The sequence below is a fragment of the Mesoplodon densirostris genome, chromosome 1 (assembly GCF_025265405.1).
Source record: "Mesoplodon densirostris isolate mMesDen1 chromosome 1, mMesDen1 primary haplotype, whole genome shotgun sequence".
Lineage (NCBI taxonomy): Eukaryota > Metazoa > Chordata > Mammalia > Artiodactyla > Ziphiidae > Mesoplodon > Mesoplodon densirostris.
In genome coordinates this window covers 99,429,945-99,437,898 of record NC_082661.1, presented here as the reverse complement: position 1 = coordinate 99,437,898, position 7,954 = coordinate 99,429,945, and the positions used below count along the sequence as shown (strand labels likewise).

Sequence of the window (7,954 nt, the reverse complement as noted above, 5' to 3'; positions counted from 1 at the left end):
AAAATCACACAGGATTTGAATCAGCTTTTTATAACCTCTGAAATAAAGTTGTGTTGTGCATACTTTACTCTTGTTTTTAGCTTTGGAAGCATAAGTAGAGACCACTTATACATATAACTAAAACCCAAAAATATAATTAAAACGTCTATTAAATTGGGAAATACTTGAACATTATTAAGTCAGCATGGAAGGCAACTGAACAACTCAAAGCTCTGAAATTTGTCATCCTGTACTAGACTTGGCAAGGCTTTTATGGAAGAGAGAGAAAGGCCTTATTTTAGATTAGCTCTCTAAGGTCCCTTGCAAACCTGAAATTCAAGAAAAAGAAAAGCAAATTTCGGTATTAATAAATAAACAAAATCTTCCTGTGGGTACTTCTGCTTTCAAAAAAGGAATAAGAGGATAGCTTTGTACCAGGCAAAAAAAAAAAAAAAAAATCTATAAAGTGTTCTCTTATGCTTATAAAGAGTGATGGGGAAAGAAGCCACTCTTCACACTTGCTATTTGCCAAGAGAAAGACATTTATTTCAAAGTTTCTGCCTTTTTTTTTGGCCATACCGCATGGCATGTGGAATCTTAGTTCCCATACCAGGGATTGAACCTGTGACCCCTGCAGTGGAAGCACAGAGTCTTAACCACTGGACCACCAGGGAAGTCCCTCTGCCATTTTTTTTATTACTAATAGATAAACTCCTATGATCATGAGTAGAGAAATAAACTACAGTTAAGCTTCTTAATAGTGTTTGGGATATATAAAGGAAGGTCCAGAACTATATGAGACAAAGGGAAAGAGAGACCAGAATAAACTAGTAAAGCTGGGAGGAACTTTCAACTTCTGGACACAACCAAAGTGAAACAGGTTGAAAGAACAACAAAGAGAAATTCCAAGTCAGACATACCCTGTAGTTGTCTACCTAGAGGGCCACGAGACTTTTTAAGAACAAAGATATATATTACTCAATTTTACACTTTTAAAATCAGCTCTTTGTGATAACATAAGCCCTGCATTCAGCCCTGAATCTTTAGCAAAGGTTTCTACAGAGAATAAGCCTTAGAAGTTATTTTGGAAGGACTGATTTCCATGGGCACAAAGAAGTGAGAGAAGAGTTAGCACGTCTGGAAGTAAGCTACAATGAGTATGGAATATAATTAAAGTAGAAGTTACTCTGAGAAAAAGAAGTGCTCTGAATATCCTTTAAAATATTGAAAAAAATATGGGATTTTAGTTTAAAAAAAATAATGCAAGCTGAGACTTCTCTGGTTGCGCAGTGGTTAAAAATCCTCTTGCCAATGCAGGGGACATGGATTCGATCCCTGGTCCGGGAATATCCCACATTCCGTGGGGCAACTAAGCCCGCGCAGCCCAACTACTGAGCCTGCGCTCTAGAGCCCGCAAGCCTAGAGCCCGTGCTCTGCAACAAGAGAAGCCACCGCAGTGAGAAGCCTGTGCACTGCAACAAAGAGTAGCCCCCGCTCGACACAACTAGAGAAAGCCCAAACACAGCAACGAAGACCAACGCAAACAAACATAAATAAATAAATAATAAAATAAAGCATGCAGTCTCATGACAATGGAGACAACCACGAGAGAGGTGATACTGTCTTATAATTTAAAATCTGCCCTGAGCACAAATAAACATTTTTGGTTTCTATCCTGAATAATTTGGGTAGAGATTCACCAAGAAGCTACTCAGAAACTTTCAAACTTGGGGGTATTGGTGTTTCCCAATTATATATTCTTTCAGTTACGACATTCTGGAATAAGGTTGTAGAATGGGTACGAAAGAAATTTCAATCCTAGAGAATATTTACAGTTAAGACAATTGTAACTAGTAGTGATTTCAAATAGTAAAGAGTTGTCTGTGAGATCTAATTCTGTGACCTCTTCTCTGGCCACTGTCTCCATCACTATCCTGCTTTTGCCAAACTGACTCGTTTCTTTTCTTAAATCACAAGAATATGCACACTGCCATATCATTGATCAAAGCAAATCACAAGGTCAAACCAGATAACAATGTTGTGGGAAAGAATACTTCTATGGTGGTGCAAAGGCGTCCTTGGTAAACAACTATTTAGTCTACCTTCCAATACAATATGGATTGGGGGATTTCCTTTTAGCAATGTATAGCTTATACATTTTATTGGTATATTTGATTTTGTGTCTCCCTGAAGGTTGAAATTTCAGGAGGAGCTCTCATATCATTCACTTATTTACTCCCAAGATTCATCTTGGAAGATTAGAGATATTTATTTATCTACTTTTAGGGAGAAAAATTTTTACTTACTTGTTGTATCATAATTTGTATTGTTGCCTATGATGATAATAGAAAATATTTCTGACTAATTACACATTTTAATGTGAGCATACTTAATATCTATCTCTCTAAATGGTTAATATGACTTTGTTTCCCTTTTTCTAAAAGAAATATCCTGTAAATTTTTTTCTAAGAAAATTTCCACTCATAGGCTAATACCTATATTCATTTTACTCATAAGTTCAGATGATAACAGAGCTTTCAGAAATATCCTATTCAAACAAAATACATCAATTTTATTTATACTACTAATATAAGTTATTATTACAAGAATAAATATAATAGAGGTTGCCACAGTCAGTAAATCACAGACCTGGTTTTACTTCTGCTCTGCAAACTAAATTTTGACCTTATGTAAGGCAACATAAAATTCTCAGTAGTTGGTTGTCTTTGTTTATCTAATGGTAATAAAAATATCTGTTTTGTATTTTTGTTGTGAGGAAAGAAAATGATGTATAAAGCTCTTAGCACAGTGCCTGACACAGGTGAATGTTGCTGATGAATTACATGGTCATGGTTATTATAATTACCAAAATTAGCATTTATTGATTCCTTAATTTTTGTCAGGTACAATGCTAAGCAACTTATTAAGTTAGTTTCATTTATGTACCAGCCCTCCCCTCAGTAAAACAAACACAAATCCTTAGGCAGGTACTAATATTAGTCCCATGTTATAAACAAAGAAACCGGTACAACAGAGTTAATTGGCCAAGTTTACAGCTAGTTAATGGTATAAGTGGGTTCCCTGATGGCCCTCATTAAAATTTCTCCAGGGCATGGTATGTGAATATTTAGCTCAGAAATAGCCACCACTCTACTTTGTGTCCCTGCATATATCAATAATTAGCCAAGGAGTGCTTATTCATTCAGCCTACAAGTGCAAGTGTTCTCAACCTAGACCTCTAGGCAGCCCCTACCAATTAACAGAGTTTGTATTTAAATTGAAATATGTTTATCATCTGGCTCTAAAAGGATATAATTCTGTTAATTAACATTTTTATATAACTAGTAACTAGCCCACTAGCTTCAGTCAATCCCATTTGTACTCTGCCTTTGGACTAGTTCCAGGTGGGATTTTATAATCAAACTGGGTGTGGAGTAGTAAAAGAAAGAATCAATTTGGACATGCATAAGGACAGTAGGATCAGTGCTCTCATATTTTAAAACAATGCTCTCTAGTCTTTGATTTTAGATGGTGCTGATGTATCCCAGGATTACTTTTGAATTAGGAAGGTTTTGGTGGAAAAAAAAAAGTTGAAATAGTTTTTAAAAAACAAGTGGATTGTTTATGGAATTATTCTGTGCTAGTTAAAAGGACTAGATGAAATAAAATAAGTCAATAATGTCTATCCCCAGGGAAAAAAAATTTTTTTCAGACAATCAGACAATTCTGGGTGGCAAGCATGACCTGCCAAAGGTCGCAGAGGAGATGAATCTGTGTTATCTACCAAGGCAACTGTGACAACTGCAACCTTGTATGTAGTTATTCCCTTTTTTGTCCCACTTTATTCCTACTTCTTGGGACCATTTACCGTGTAAGCCACCTACATCAGAATTAGGTGATGTTTTAGGAGAACACAAACTAAATCAAAGGATTGTATATTTACTTGGGTAACCAGTGACTCTTTTTTAAATTTATTTTTTGCTTAAGAACAAAATGAAAACTTCTATACCTTATTATCACTGATGTTGTTTTCTAGGTTCTGTCTCAAATTTGTATACCAATAAGTACATGTAAATTGTTTTTTTCTATTAAATATCTTCATTTCAATACAGGATGTGCTAAAAATAGAAAATATTGGGCTACATTTATATATAATCTCTTCATTTCTCCAGCCCTTTGCCAACCCTCCATATGCTTACTTGTTCTACTGAAGTATAAATGACTACATGACCTTTACCTGAATCTTCTTCTGTGCCCCTAAATCACAGAAGAATTTCATACAACAGTGGACGTTTGTGTGTTCTAAAGATGCTTTCTTTAATAGCCAATATTATAACTTTTCAAAGAAAATGTATATCTCTAATGTTTGGCTTCCATACTCTTTAGATGGGAATTGTCATTTGTTGGTCCATTTCTGTGTGCAGAACAGATAGTACATTATTCTACATCAGTAGTTGGCAAACGATGGTCTATGGACCAAATCTGGCCCACCAATGTTTTTGGAAAAAAATTTCATTAGTACCAAGTCAGTCCCATTTGATTATATGTCTATGGCTGCTTTCATACTACAAAGGCAGAGTGGGGTAGTTGTGACAGAGAGAGTGTGATATGAAAGCTAAACATATTTACTATCAAGTTTTTTAAAGAAAATGTTTGCTCTGTTCTACGCTATAACTCTGAAATCTCTTTTGTTCATTTTGCTTCTACCTGTCAAGTTTTATGTTATATCACAGGGAGCTGTGGATTTATATCTTATTCTCCAATTGCAAAACATAAGATTACTTAGCTTTAATAATAACTTCCAGGGTGGAATCCTTTGAAACGTGTATGAAACAGAGGACATTCCAGACAAGAATAAACTGTGGCTTTTACCTACCCTTGCAAGTTTTACTATCCTTGTTACAGCAGTTCTGTGAATGCTCTGATGAGATCTCTCAAGAGAGAACTTGTTTCTAGGAGCATATTTAGCTGACGCACTATACCTGCTAGATATTCGTGACCTGACAGCATATAAACGAAGCCCATGCTCTCTTCAGTCAGTGACTGAAATCACATGGGTACTGAGACTTCTCTTGGGATTGAAAGTTTCCCAGAATTTCAATGCAGTCCTGTCCAGCTCTCTTTACCTCCCTCTTCCCTTTTACAAGAGCTAGATGTGTATAGTTTTCTGAAAGTTCTCTCTGCCCAAAACTGCTTCCTTTCCCCTTTATCTATAAATCCTTTACTCCCAACAAATATCTTGCGTGTATAATTCTGCCGGCATCTATTTTGGAGAACCCAATCTTACATACCTGCTCTGTTCTTATTTTCCTTTTGTTCTACATTAGCACTCAAAACATACAAACAAATGAAAACAAAAGGAAAGTTGTAAATAATAACAAAGCATATCTGGAGAGTGACAGTTTTTGAAAATTTTCAGATTATAAACTTGGAAACTCTGTTGGGAGATCATTTCCATTCATCTCCTGCGTTTCTACACATTTTACAAGCAGAGACTTTACTCTGCTATATTTTTCTGAACTACATTTTCAAGGCTGAAAATAGGGAGAGTTTCTTCCTGTGGGGCAGACAGCAGGTTTGATTGCTGTCCAGGATAATAAAGATAATCCGTCCCTTCAGGGTAAACATTAGGCAGGTTTCTAGTAGATTCTTTAAAAGATTGGGGTTTCCTAATCTTATATTTCTCAGTTGTGATACAAACTACCTCTGTGGGCAGCATGCACACACATGGCTCCACATTGCCCCATAAGACACAGGGGACAAAGGGAACTAATGCAAACATGCAGCTTATGCTATATGCTGTGCCATGAACAACAAAATCTTTTGTCCCTAACCTGGAACCTCTTTTTCTGCATCTGTGAAACTCTGACAGACTAACTTGTTAGCACACAGGTGGCAAAATCTCAGACCCTTCCCAGTTCTTGAAAAAGTCTAATCAAGAAATTTAAAGTGTAAAAAAATCTTTGCAAAATGATTGAATGTGGAATAAATAACCATTAAGTCTCCTTTCCCCAAATACAAGTGTTGCTCTCTTAACTCTGTGATAAGGTAAATACTCTTTTACTGCAAATTAGACTTTAAAATTCGATAGACTTGTGAAAGCCATTTTGGGTCACTACTTGAGAATTCAGGAAGGAAAGAAAAAAAAAATTGCCAGCAAACCTATAAAGACATCACTTAGGATTTCAAAATATTATTATCAATCAGTGTGCCCATTGAGTTAGGAAAATAGATCACTTAAGTATTTTTATCCCTTCAAAATCCACACCATTATTTTAGATGGAAGCAGATTTCTGGTCTAAGTTACGGCTCTATCAGGCGTTGGAGAAATGAATGACAGGACTAAGCACCTCATGTAGGCGTCTCCTCGATTACCCTTCAGCAGTCTAGCTCTCTGTCTGTTCAGCTCATGTTCAGCTATGATGATTATTTTATGCTAATAAAGTAATATTATGTAGTTTTTACTGAGACAGGAATAAGCAAAATGAGGCTGGAGAGGACTCTGCAGCTGTGTGGGTTGACTGTATATGATCCTTGGGGGATGTGATTATCAGGCGACTGAACCATCATTAGGATAATTAGTGTACTTGGCAACTGCATTAGTAAAATTATTGTCATTGCTCACAGCTTGTCAGTGCAGTGCTTTTTGATTTGGTAAGATTCATTTTTACAAAGGCAACTGACCATGTGCATGAAATCAAGATAAGCAAATACTTCCGTTATTTCTATTCAGTCAGTTACAGAACTAATAAATGAAAAGGGACTATATTTAAGCCTAAAGGGGGTATTTTCTAAAATTAAATGGTTAACTTTCAACTGTCCTGAATGTAAACTTAAATAATCAACACAAAATCTCTTATTGTTTATGAACAGATAATCTGTTTAATTGTCAGTGCTCATTGTGAGTCAGTTCTTAAAAGATAAATGCTAAGGCCATTGAGGCTATTCTTTTTTTTTTAATGGAAGTATGGTTGATTTACAATGTTGTGTTAGTTTCAGGTGTACAGCAAAGTGATTCAGTTATATATGTGTGTGTGTATATTTATAAATATTTTTTCTTTCTCAGATCCTTTTCCATATAGGTTACTACAAAATATTGAGTATAGTTCCCTGTGCTCTACAGTAGGTCCTTGTTGGTTATCTGTTTTATGTATGGCAGTGTGTATATGTTAATCCCAAACTCCAAAAATATGGAATGCTTCGTGAATTTGCACATCATCCTTGTGCAAGTGCCATGCTGATCTCTGTATCGTTCCAATTTTTAGTATATGTTCTGTTGAAGCAAGCATGAAGCCATTCTTATACAACTGTCTTAGTAATTCCTTTGTCTGTTACTCTTTGGGCCTGCCATGACTATTCACAAGTGGCTTCCATTTCTATTTTGGAAGAAATCATACCTTGAAAAAGTACAAAAGAACTACTCACGTATAGTTAGTGCTCAGTGATGCTGTTTCTCTTTGTTTATTAAATATGCTGAATTTCTGATTAAGGATGACTGATCTCTAATAATTCTGATGACCCAACCACAACAGAGCACTGACTGTTAGGGTTTGGCAAAGTCATCTATTCTACCCTAGAGAATGACATTTTTGTTCCACATGATGTTTATGATTGTTTTCATTAGACCGAACCTTTAAGCACAAAGTTGTCCTGCTTGACGTTTTGCTTCTTTCATGGGATTGATAGGGTGAGTACACGCTATATGGAAACTCAGTCTTTTCAACTTCTCTTTTCACCAAGTTTATCTAGCTTTTCTGAATAAGAAAGTGAAGGACCACATGTCTTTTCTTACTGAAAGACTATGAAATATTGCTGGAAGTCATCTTAATTTTTGTCATGTACATTTGGGCCTTACATTGTTTTCTGGACCCTCTCTCCTCCATTTTTTTTTTTTTTCATTTCTCCTGTCCCCATAAGAGTAGTCAGTCTTGGCAGAAGTCATAGAGCTGACTTGTGTTCAAGAATACAGGGAATA

At 35.8% G+C, this 7,954-nt stretch overlaps 1 non-coding gene across 1 annotated transcript; it reads right to left on the bottom strand.

Moving 5' to 3' along the window:
• Window positions 1–7,163: 7,163 nt before the first annotated feature.
• LOC132501520 (U6 spliceosomal RNA) lies at window positions 7,164–7,266 on the bottom strand. Its single transcript, XR_009534255.1, has one exon. It is a non-coding gene; the product is annotated as a U6 spliceosomal RNA (small nuclear RNA).
• Window positions 7,267–7,954: the final 688 nt, after the last annotated feature.